This window comes from Physeter macrocephalus, chromosome 20 (genome assembly GCF_002837175.3).
Source record: "Physeter macrocephalus isolate SW-GA chromosome 20, ASM283717v5, whole genome shotgun sequence".
Lineage (NCBI taxonomy): Eukaryota > Metazoa > Chordata > Mammalia > Artiodactyla > Physeteridae > Physeter > Physeter macrocephalus.
In genome coordinates this window covers 79,627,476-79,640,209 of record NC_041233.1, presented here as the reverse complement: position 1 = coordinate 79,640,209, position 12,734 = coordinate 79,627,476, and the positions used below count along the sequence as shown (strand labels likewise).

Genomic DNA, 12,734 nt, shown 5'->3' with positions numbered 1-12,734 from the left:
AACATCCATTTATGATAAAAACTCTCCAGAAAGTGGGCATAGAGGGAACCTATCTCAACATAATAAAGGCCATATATGATAAACCCACAGCAAACATCATTCTCAGTGGTGAAAAAGTGAAAGCATTTCTTCTAAGATCAGGAAGAAGACAAGGGCATCCACTCTTGCCACTATTATTCAACATAGTTTTGGAAGTCCTAGCCACAGCAATCAGAGAAGAAAAAGAAATAAAAGGAATACAAATTGGAAAAGAAGTAGCAAAACTGTCCTCGTTTGCAGATGACGTGATTCTATAACATAGCAAATCCTAAAGATGCCACCAGAAAACTACTAGAGCTAATCAAGGAATTTGGTAAAGTTACAGGATACAAAACTAATGCACAGAAATGTCTTGCATTTCTATACACTAACAATGAAAGATCAGAAAGAGAAATTAAGGAAACAACCCCATTTACCATTGCAACAAAAAGAATACCTAGGAATAAACCTACCTAAGGAGGCAAAAGACCTGTACTCTGAATACGAAACTAAGGAAACAGTCCCATTCACTACTGCAACAAAAAGAATACCTAGGAATAAACCTACCTAAGGAGGCAAAAGACCTGTACTCTGAATACTATAAAACATCGATGAAAGAACTCAAAGATAACATAAATAGATGGAGAGATATACCATGTTCTTGGATTGGAAGAATCAATATTGTGAAAATGACTATACTACACAAAGCAATCTACAGATTTAATGCAATCCCTGCCATACTACCAATGGCATTTTTCACAGAACCAGAACAAAAAATTTTGCAATTTGTATGGAAACACAAAAGACCCGAATAGCCAAAGCAATCTTGAGAAAGGAAAACAGAGCTGGAGGAATCAGGTTGCCCAACTTCAGACTATACTACAAAGCTAGAAAAATCAAGACAGTATGGTGCTGGCACAAAAGCAGAAATATAGATCAATGGTACAGGATAGAAAGCCCAGAGATAAACCCACGCACCTATGGTCACCTTATCTTTGACAGAAGAGGCAAGAATATACAATGGAGGAAAGACAGTCTCTTCAATAAGTGGTGCTGGGAAAACTGGACAGTTACATGTAAAAGAATGAAATTACAACACTCCCTAATACCATACACAAAAATAAAATGGATTAAAGACCTAAATGTAAGACCGGACACTATAAAACTCTTAGAGGAAAACATAGGAAAAACACTCTTGGACATAAATCACAGAAAGATCTTTTCTGAGCCACCTCCCAGAGTAATGAAAATAAAAACAAAAATAAACAAATGGAGATTGATCCTTTGTCAGTTGCTTCATTTGCCAATATTTTCTCCCATTCTGAGGGCTGTCTTTTAGTCTTGTTTACGTTTTCCTCTGCTGTGCAAAAGCTTTTAAGGTTCACTAGGTCCCATTTGTTTGTTTTTATTTCCATTTCTCTAGGAGGTGGGTCAAAAAGGATCTTGCTAAAGCAGAAACTAACACACCACTGTAAAGCAATTATACTCCAATAAAGATGTTAAAAAAATAAACAAATGGGACCTAATGAAACTTAAAAGCTTTTGCACAGAAAAGGAAACCATAAACAAGACTAAAAGACAGCTCTCAGAATGGGAGAAAATATTTGCAAATGAAGCAACTGACAAAGGATTAATCTCCAAAATATACAAGCAGCTCAATATCAAGAAAACAAACAATCCAATCAAAGAGTGGGTGGAAGACCTAAATAGACATTTCTCCAAAGAAGACAGGTGGCCAAGAGGCGCATGAGTAGATGTTCAACATCACTAATCATTAGAGAAATGCAAATCAAAACTACAATGAGGTATCACCTCATACCCGTCAGAATGGCCATCATCAAAAAATCTACAAACAATAAATACTGGAGAGGGTGTGGAGAAAAGGAAACCCTCTTGCACTGTTGGTGGGAATGTAAATTGATACAGCCACTATGGAGAACAGTATGGAGGTTCCTTACAAAACTAAAAATAGAGCTACCATATGATCCTGAAGTTCCACTCCTGGGCATATACCTTGAGAAAACCATAATTCAAAAAGAGTCATGTACCACAATTTCATTGCAGCACTATTTACAATAGCCAGGACATGGAAGCAACCTAAGTGTCCATTGGCAGTTGAATGGATAAAGAAGATGTGGCACATATATACAAAGCAATATTACTCAGCCATAAAAAAGAAACGAAATTGAGTTATTTGTAGTGAGGTGGATGGACTTAGAGTCTGTCATACAGAGTGAAGTCAGTCAGAAAGAGAAAAACAAATACCGTATGCTAACACATATATAAGGAATCTAAAAAAAAAAAATGGTTCTAATGAACCTAGGGGCAGGACAGGAATCAAGATGCAGGCGTAGAGAATGAACTTGAGGACATGGGGACGGGGAAGGGTAAGCTGCGACAAAGTGAGAGAATAGCATTGACATATATACACTACCAAATGTAAAATAGATAGCTAGTGGGAAGCAGCCGCATAGCACAGGGAGATCAGCTTGTTGCTTTGTGACCACCTAGAGGGGTGGGATAGGGAGGGTGGGAGGGAGACGAAAGAGGGAGGGGATATGGGGATATATGTATACATATATCTGATTCACTTTGTTATACAGCAGAAACTAACACACCATTGTAAAGCAATTATACTCCAATAAAGATGTGGAATTTTAAAAAAAATCTACAAACAATAAATGCTAATGCATATATGTGTAATCTAGAAAAATGGTACAGATGAACCTATTTGCAGGGCAGGAATAGAGATGCAAATCTAGAGAACGGACATGTGGATACGGAGCGGGGAAGGGGAGGGTGGGATGAATTGGGAGATTAAGATCGACATACATACATGACCATGTGTAAAATAGATTAGCTAGTGGGAACCTGCTGTATAGCATGGGGAGCTCAGCTCAGTGCTCTGTGTTGACCTAGATGGGTGGGCTGGAGGAGGCGGTGGGAGGGAGGTCCAAGAGGGAGGGGATATAGGTATACATATAGTTGATTCACTTCCTTGTACAACAGAAACTAACACAACACTGTAAAGCAACTATACTCCAGTAAAAAAAAAAAAAAAAAAGAAAGAAAGAAAGAAAAAGAAAATAAGATATCTCAAGTTAAGGAATTTAGTGTTTTTCATATATGGGAAGATACAAGAGTCTGGGCTCACTGAAATCATTCCTTTGATATGCACCTCAGCTATCCGGGGCCAGTATCCTGTGCTTTCTCATCCTGAGTTCACTCAGGGCTCACCACGGGGTGGCTATAATGTGATGGCTCGATGGCTGCAATATTCTTTGTTTACTGATATGGCAGGCAACATTTTTTTTTTTTATCGATAGGTGAAATATCGTCAAGCTTGGACGTATGGCTTACTTCGGTATCATCTGTCCTATACGCCAAATGCTAATTTTAGTCACTGTTTACTTGTTTAAATAAAATGAAAAAGCTTTAGTAGATATGAGAGTAATTTGACAAGAGTTTTAGCAGGAATTTTAATTCACTGATTCATTGATAAGGTACGATGTTAAGAACACAGGACCAAATATCACACCCTTCCATACCTTGACCTTTCCTTTTCTGTGATGAAATATATTATACAACTCAGGGTTGTCACAAATGACTCCAGAGTACTGAGTGTTTCACAAGGTTGTTTGTTCAGTAGATTTGTTTTATTACTCTGGAGAGTGTTTACAACAACAGAGCTTAGTCCTGATACTTCTTTTCAAATGACCCTTCTCCCTTTGCACAAAGGCAGGACGCAAGAGGAATTAGCATTAGGTCGCAGATAATAAACTTCGTTACACTTCCTCTGTTTAGACAGCAGGAAGCAGCCAGAGTGTAAGAGAAATCTAGGTTACTTACTAGGAACTGATGCTCTCTGACAGCAGGATCTCTTAAGCTACGCATGCCTGGAGACGCTCCCCAGCCCTGACAGTCCCAGAGCCACTAAAGGCCAGTTAGCCTGGAAGGAGGGAGAGAGGGAAGGTCCACCTGGGGCTTTAAGGAGGTCTCCATCACCACCTCTCACCATCACCTCCTGTCCAACACCCGCTATCATGCAGCTTTCTCTGGCATAGCTCAAAGAAAGAGGATTTCCAGACATCATTTCATTAAGAGACCTATCAGGGATCCAGGACCCAAACGAGTATGACAAATGACCTGTGCCACAGTTTGCTATCTTAGTGGCTGAAGAAAACTGCAGCCGGAGTTATCTGAATTCTTCCCTGAGGATGTTAAGACATAACCAGAAAGGAGGAATAGGTGCTCTAAGTGACTATTAACGGAGGGGCGTGGCGTGCTGGCCTGTCCACTAACCGGGAGCATGGAGTGGGAAGCAGCACATCCATCAGCCATAGGGTGGCCAGATTCTGCCACTATAAGATGCCTAGTTAAACTGGAAAAATAGCTCTTCTGGCTGAATTTCTTACTTTATTGAAAAAAAGGCCGAATACCGGGCATTGAGGGCATCCTGACAAATAAAGCCAGGACCAGGGCAAAATCACCAGATTCAGGATACGCCTCAAATATACAGGTCGCCTGGCAACCCTAATCAGCCCTCCAGTCTTGGGCTGAGGTTGCCCATGTCGTGTCCGGTCCTCAGAAGTACGGGATGCATGGCTCAAGAGAAGGTGCTCTACCCGGCCCGGGTGACCCTTGGCCATTGTGCTCCATAGCGCCTGGGGATGTGCGCTGCACCGGCCCAGCAACCGGAGGAATGCCCCAAGTGTCAGTGGAGGAAAACAACCTCCTGTCACGGGGCGGAGAGGGGCCGTCATACAGCACAAAACCGCTAGGCTTACGGCCGGGGACATTGTCTTTTTCCCCTTAACTTTTCCTTCAGCTTCAGAAATTGGCCGTTCGCTGGTGCAGCCCAGAGTCCTTATGAGCTTTAAGGAAGCCACTCTCTTCAGCCCTCTATGACAATAACGACAAGTTCACTTGGACATGCATTATTATTACGGGCTAATTATTGTGCCTCAAGATAGCACCCAAACAGCTGCAATATGCTACTTCTAATTAAGCTCTGGAACAATTTCAGCTAGTTAAATAAAGATATTGCTCAAAATGACTTAAAAAAAAAAGATGCCATGCTGAAATAATATGAAGGCTGAGCAAAAACTTTTTAATGAACTGACAACTGAGAAGAAGCAGTGCTGAGAGAGATTCTGTAATTTAGAGTCGCTATAAATTTTTTAAAAAGCCAGGACAAAAACCCAAATAACACAGAATACAAGTTGTAGGGGAAAAACTAAAGGGATGATCAAATAAAAACCATCATCAATGCTGCAACAGAGGTGCGCCACTCAGGCTACAGGTATCAAGGGCCACCTCACTTCTGCAGAGCGTGTGTGTCCAGGACACACATACATTCCACCCTACTTTTTTTTTTTTTTTTTTTTTTGCGGTACGCGGGCCTCTCCCTGCCGTGGCCTCTCCCGTTGCGGAGCACAGGCTCCGGACGCGCAGGCTCAGCGGCCACGGCTCACGGGCCCAGCCGCTCCGCGGCACGTGGGATCTTCCCGGACCGGGGCACGAACCCGCGTCCCCTGCATCGGCAGGCGGACTCTCAACCACTGCGCCACCAGGGAAGCCCCCATCCTACCTTTCACACTTGATGGGATTAAAATCTTAGCAATGTTCCAAGTCCACTTGAACACAAATCAATTAACTAGGCAAAAAGAAACAAACAGAGGCTAACTTTTAGGTAAGAATATTTAATATCTGCTGTAATTCATGCGTTATTTCTAATAACCATCAAACGGAGGGAAATAAGTATGAAGATCACGTTAGAAACTTGTAACAATCTGCTTTCAGTCAAAGATTATGGAAAGCATCAGTGACTGGACAGCAGGATGCCTTACTAGTCTGAAATGAAGGTTTTCAGCCCAGCTCAGCAGAGGGGAAGAGCAAGTCTCTTCTGTCGGGGAGCAATGAGAGGGAGGATGGGGTGCAAGCGGGCTCTGCTCTGCAAGTATGAAGATCACGTTAGAAACTTGTGTGTGTGTAACAATCTGCTTTCAGTCAAAGATTATGGAAAGCATCAGCGACTGGACAGCAGGATGCCTTACTAGTCTGAAATGAAGGTTTTCAGCCCAGCTCAGCAGAGGGGAAGAGCAAGTCTCTTCTGTCGGGGAGCAATGAGAGGGAGGATGGGGTGCAAGCGGGCTCTGCTCTGCGTCCCTGGTGACCCTGTCCACGCCGGCCACCGCTGGAGTTGCACTCAAGGACAGAGAAGCCCTCCAGACTGTTCCCAAATGGTCCTGTTTATTCACCCACGTGTCTGCAATGCCAAATTGGCAGCTGGTACATCACATATGTTTACTATGTATGAGCCACAGGAAAGAATGAATGGATGAATATGGGTGCACGGATGGACGGACGGATGGACGCACGGCTGGCTGGATGGCTGATGGATGGATGAGCTGGCCCAGAAGATCAAGCCCTGACCCACATCAGAGGGCTCAGGGAGGCTAGAATATTTGGTAGCCAACGGCTCTCCCTGGAGTCCTTGAATTCCAGGCAGATTTTCCACTGTGGGGTTCAGCTCTTTAGAGGTTCTTGATAACCAAATTTCTCATTAGGCATTTGGCATTTATGGCTGGGCATTGCTCCCCTCTACTTCTGGAGCTAGTTCCTTAATGGAGGGAACCTCGTCTTTTACACATCAGGATCCCCCAGAGCACATCTTACCACTGTGCATATTTAGAAATGTTCTGATCTAAGGGAGCATCAGTTTATAACTGCACTAACAGATGTCTCAGAGCCAGTGGTATGTCCAGGAACTCCTACCACGCAAACAAACACCCATACACACACACACACACACACTCAGAGCCTGCTCTAGAGGGGAGGGGGGATCCACCCTCTGGCAATCCGCATTGGTCTTTATTCTCTCCATCCAACGTTACTGTACATAAATGTCAGGACCCAGTGAATAGAGGTCATGCCTACTGTTCATAATGTTCCCAGCTCCCAAGAACACGAGAACGAGATGCTTGCAGGGAGGGGACAGAGAACATGGCGGGTGGAAGGCAGGGAGCAGTTGAGACAGGTGTTGCTTTGACTCTGCCAGAAAAGAGAGGGAGTGGAAGAGATGTGACCCAAGCAAGTCATGTCTCATTCTGAGCCACGAGAATGAAGTAATTTCTAAAAAACGAAGCTACTGGTGTGAGAACTAAATGCTTTCATGGATGCTGTCCCACACGGTCAAAATGATGAAGAAAAAGGGCAAGCCAATATTTCACAGAGCTCTTTGCAATCATTTTAATCTATGAAAGGATTTATTTATAATCTAAACATTTTAAAGGTAAGACCAAACACACAAAATAAATAATGTAGGGAGAGCCACAGGCAACGATTCAGAAGCCCTAAGGTCTACATGTACTGTCTGTAGACGTTGAAATTATTCCAGACAAATGGCTGCACCTTTTCTTGTTAATGGCTCCATGGAAAGAACTCCATCTCACTCTGCTTGGTAACCGACTCCTTCCTGTCTCCAGAGAGCCAAAGTCACCACCTTTACCCCTCTCGTCACAACATTACCCATTTAAAATAACCTGGGGGCCTGGTGACACAGAGATCATTCATTCCCAAAGCTCATACAATTAAAAACAAACAAACAAAAAAGCCCAGGAAATTTTCCTTGACTTCCTTCTCTTCTACATGGACTTTTAACTACAGTGAGCTGCCACTGGAAACAAAATGCTGCGCTATAATTCCTGATGGTGTCAAATACGAGTTTAATTGGCTACACACAGAGACATATCTAATTACAGTTTTAATCTAATTATTTCTATCAACTATTATCCATCTATCTATCGATCTATCTACCTACCTACCTACCTATCTATCCATCCATCCATCTATCCATCTATCATCTATCTACCTACCTACCTATCTGTCTATCCATCTATCCATCTACCTAACCATCTATCTATTATCTATCTATCTACCCATCCATCTCTCTCTCTCTCTTTACATCCACGTAAACATTTGGCTAGAAGACCTTCAAAAGGTGCCCAAGTTTTTGAGATTCTCCTATTTTCAACCAACACATAAAGGTACTAAACTATGGGGCCTCTAAACTATCTTGAACTTTATATCTCAGGTTTTTTTTTTTTTTCTTTACCTTTGAGATTAAAGGTAAGGAAGATGTACTGCCACATAATTCAAAGTCATCTGAACACTATGACCTCGGCTGACACTTTACAAAATGGTAAGTTGCATTTGGTAAAAAGGGGACACAAGCCCTGTGACTCGACTTTTGCATGTGTTCGGGAGAAGGCTGGGTGAGGAGGGGCGAGGCTCTGAGAAGGAGGCAGCTGCGGGTTTCCAAGTCTCCCAACCACAGGCATTTTCCAGAAGCCATCCCCCGGCCTTGCCTCTCACCCACATCCGCACTGTATCCCTGCACCAAAGGGCCAAGGCTGCCTCGTGAGCTCCAGCAGGGGACCGTCCCCCAAAGCCACCTATTGGAAAGCAATGTGTGCTGTGCAACCAAAGGAGCCCAGTCCTAAATAATTATGTGTTAACTGAGAAGAAGGGAACTTAGAACGCGCAACATAATCAGAAACCGATTTAACTACTAGAAGCTCCTGGCACAATTACAGTCCCTGAAATGACTTTATTATGACAGGGCCACAGGCATTTCTGTATCTCTGTTACCCAGTGTTTGCTGCCAATGAAACTGGAAGATGAGAGGCCTTATTACTACAGAGAGAAATACATCTATCGAGAGATGCCCTGAGCTTCCAGTGCAAGGCAAAGCCCCATTTCTCAAATGGTGACGCTGCGGGGCTTCTCTTATTCCTTCTCTAAACTTACTTTAAGCTATATAATTAGATTGTACAGTTCAGTATGAGGGCATTTAAATACCTCTGGCATTCACATAAGAGTCGCTCTGGGGGGAAAAAAAATCTGCATCTTTTAACAAAGTGTTTTGCCCAAGGTGGTTAGAATAAAGGCAACAGATGTAAAGCGACACAGCCTATCCCTGCAGAACAATAAGTCAAGGAATCGTAGCTGGAAATTTGCCTGAAAATGATTTCCGCATCATTCAGGAATGCTGGGAAGGAGAGGCAACTTCAGGTGAAGTGACGAAAGAGGTGCAGAGGCTGTCACTTCAATTCCAAGGGATGGATGCTTTCCTCCAGCTGATCGGGCTCCTGGCATCTCCCACAAGCAGCATGGCATCAAGTCAGTGTCTAAACAGCATCAGCCACTTCCCCTGGTGGGATCTTGGGTGAGGAACGAAGACCACATGAGCACAGAGAAGTGACTTCTAGGAAAGACCCTGGTGTGTCTCGAGGAGAAGCGATGCACGGAAGGTGGGGGGCTTTGGTGGGACCCGCCCCCAGTCTTTGCAGCTTGGGCAGCAGTGGGAAGACCAGCGTCATGAGAACTTTCTGGGGGTGAGGCTGGAAGAGCTGGCTGGGGCCGTGAGAGGCTGGAGACACCAAGGTGCAGAATTTGCACCTCTGACGGTAGGCCATGGGGGCCCTGAAGAAAGGCAAAAGGGTCAGCCACCCTCGTTTCCTGAATGCATGAGATTTCCTCACTTCTTTTGCAGATCAATAAGCCTTCGACATCCATCAGACGCCTAACTAAAATGCAAATTGCTCTGAACCTTTCTGCTGGCCAGCTCTGGGAGAAGTGGGCTCAGTCCATGAGGCCCAGGAATACAGAGAATCCCCGGGGAGGGTCTGCTCCAGACTAAGAAGGTCTCATCCCTGCTGGGGGGTCTCCCGGAGCAGACATCTGTGGGCCCTGGTCTGCAGCTCCAACTGACGCTCAACACGCTGGTGCCCTGGATGCACGGTCTGTCTCCTGTCCCACGTTCCGGCCAGAACGGCGGGTGCCGCGCGGGAACCACTGCGGGCTGAAGGCGAGACATCCTGAAAGCGGCGGGACCCACCACCGCTCTCTGCCTCTGCCACCTGACCACCCCCCTAACTTTCTGCTGCTTTGCTGGGGAGGATCTTCTGAGCACCCTGTATGTTCCAGGCAGTGTTGTTACTTCCAAGACGTCGCTGTGTGTGATGCCCAAGTCTCGCGGGGTATGAATTACCTAATATTTTACAAATGAGGAAACGAAAGCTCAGAGGGGCAAAAGTCCATGTTCCTTACAGTAGGCTTAGATCAAGGTGACAACTGGTCACAATTATGCCACCTTCCTTAGGCGCGTCAGTCAGTGAGGTCAGCATGATACCGGTATAACCCTGCAACTCTGTTCCTTTTACACCGCATCGAGGAAAACTTCCGACGTACGCAAAAGTAGACAGCAAAAGAGACCCCCGTACTCCTCACTCAGCTTCAATTACCACCTCCTGCTCACGGCTGCTTCCGCTCTCCCCCGTCCTGCCCCCCTCCCACATTATTATTGTTGTTGTTATTTTTCAACAGACTTGATTCCTAAGGGCAGCTTTAGGTTCACAGCAAAATCGAATGCATTGTACACAGAGTTCCCCATCCCCGCTGGCTCCTCCACGACTGACATATCCTGCACCAGGGCGGTGCCGGCGTTCTAACTGATGGCCTTACGTTGACCCATCATCATCTCCCAAAGTGCCGAGTGTCATTAGGGCTCACTCCTGGGGCTGGACATTCTGTGGCTTTGGACAAATATACAAGAACACACTTCCACCATTACAGTATCATACAGAAGAGTTTCACTGTGCTAAAAACCCTCTGTGCTCTGCCTGTCCATCCTCCCCTCCCACTGGGGCCCTGGGAGCCACTGATCTTCACTGTCTCCATAGATCTGGTTTTTCCAGGACGTCATTTTGCTGAATCCTACAGCGTGTAGCCTTTTCAAAGTGGCCCCTATTATTTTTAGAATGTTTTCTAATTTTTCCCAGGTTTAAGACCCTTAACATTTAAGGCACTTTACAGCAAAGACTTGAAACACATTCTCTTGTCAAACTCTTTCCTAACTCCTCTGGGCAGCAAGTGCCCGCCGTACACAGAGTTCATGGGTCATCACGGCCTCAAAGCACATCCTGCTCCACAGCCCGGGCTAACGCTCAGGAAGCACCTCCGCCCCTGATGGGGCTGGATGGTTCAGGGCGGGTCGCTCTACGGAAAATGGGTTATTAGCACAGACCTCACCAGGCTTTTCTGACGTCTCCATGTCTGTGATGCGGCAGTTTTCTCATGAACAGCATCAATTACGGTTATGACACCCGTAACCGTATAATACACACCCACCCCTGGTTTCTTCCCACGCCGCCTACAACTATTTCTCCCATCCTTCAAGGCAAGGTTGCCAACAGCCTAATTTTGTAAATAAAGTTTTTTGATTTTTTTAATAAAGGCTTTAAAAAAATTGTGGTAAAGTACATGTAACACAAAATTGACTATCTTAACCATTTTTAAATGTACGCACGTTTTGGTGGCATTAAGTATGTTCACATTGTTGTGCAACCATCACCACCATCCATTTCCGGAGCTCTTTTCATGAAACAGAAACTCTGTCCTGATTCAACAGGAACTCTCTACCCTCTCCAGCCCCTGGCCCCTGGCAAACACCCTTCTCCTTTCTGTCTCTAGGATTTTTTTTTTTTTTTTTTTTGGTACGCAGGCCTCTCACCGCTGTGGCCCCTCCCTTTGCGGAGCACAGGCTCCGGACGCGCAGGCCCAGCGGCCACGGCCCACGGGCCCAGCCGCTCCGCGGCACGTGGGATCTTCCCGCGCAGGCTCAGCGGCCACGGCTCACGGGCCCAGCCGCTCCGCGGCACGTGGGATCCTCCCGGACCGGAGCACGAACCCGCGTCCCCCGCATCGGCAGGCGGACTCTCAACCACTGCGTCACCAGGGAAGCCCTGTCTCTAGGATTTTGATTACTCTAAGCACCTCACAGAAGTGGAATCCTACAATGTCTGTCATTTCGTGTCTGGCTTACTTCACTCAGCATAATGTCCTCAAGGTTCATCCATGTCGTAGCATGTGTCAGAACGTCCTTCCTATTAAAGGCTGAATAATATTCTATTGTATGGATAAGGCCACATTTTATTTATCCACTCATCCATGGATGGGCACTTGGGCTGCTTCCACCTTTTGGCTACAGTGAAGAATGCGACTGTAAACATGGGTGAACAAAAATCTCTTCAAGTCCCTGCTTTCAATTCTTTTGGGTCTATACCCAGAAGTGGAATGGCTAGGTCAGGTGGTAATTCCACGTTTAGTTTTCTGAGGAACCTCCACACTGTTTTCCACAGTGGTCGCACCATTTTACATCCTGGCCAACCGTTCAAGGTTCCAATTGCTCCACATCTTTGCCAACACTTGCTTTTTTTTTGTTTTGGGTTTTTACGTTTTTGTTTTTGGATAGTAGCCATTCTAATGGGAGTGAGATGGTATAAATAAAGTTTTCTTAGAACACAACCACATCCTTTCATTGAGGGATTTTCTATGGCTGCCTTCGCACGACAAAGGCAGTGTTGAACACTGATGCCTGCAAAGGTACCTGGCCCTTAACAGAAAGTCTTGCCAACCTCTGCAAAGCTGTGCTTCAGTTCTGATCTGTCCTCTACACAGATTGTTGGAGAGTTCTTCACCTATTTCAGGAGGGAGCCAGGGCTCTCATCTGTTTCTTGGCATCAGAAAATAAAGCTTGTTGATCAAACAGATGTTAAAAAGCGCCCTCCAGGGCTTCCCTGGTGGCGCAGTGGTTGAGAGTCCGCCTGCCGATGGAGGGGACGCGGGTTCGTGCCCCGGTCCGGGAAGATCCC

The 12,734-nt window shown here is 45.3% G+C and overlaps 1 protein-coding gene across 1 annotated transcript in view; it reads right to left on the bottom strand.

The window, feature by feature from the left end:
• DOCK1 (dedicator of cytokinesis 1) overlaps positions 1 to 12,734 on the bottom strand; it is a 495,771-nt gene that overhangs the window by 69,320 nt on the left and 413,717 nt on the right. The gene's annotated exons all lie outside the window — the stretch shown is intronic.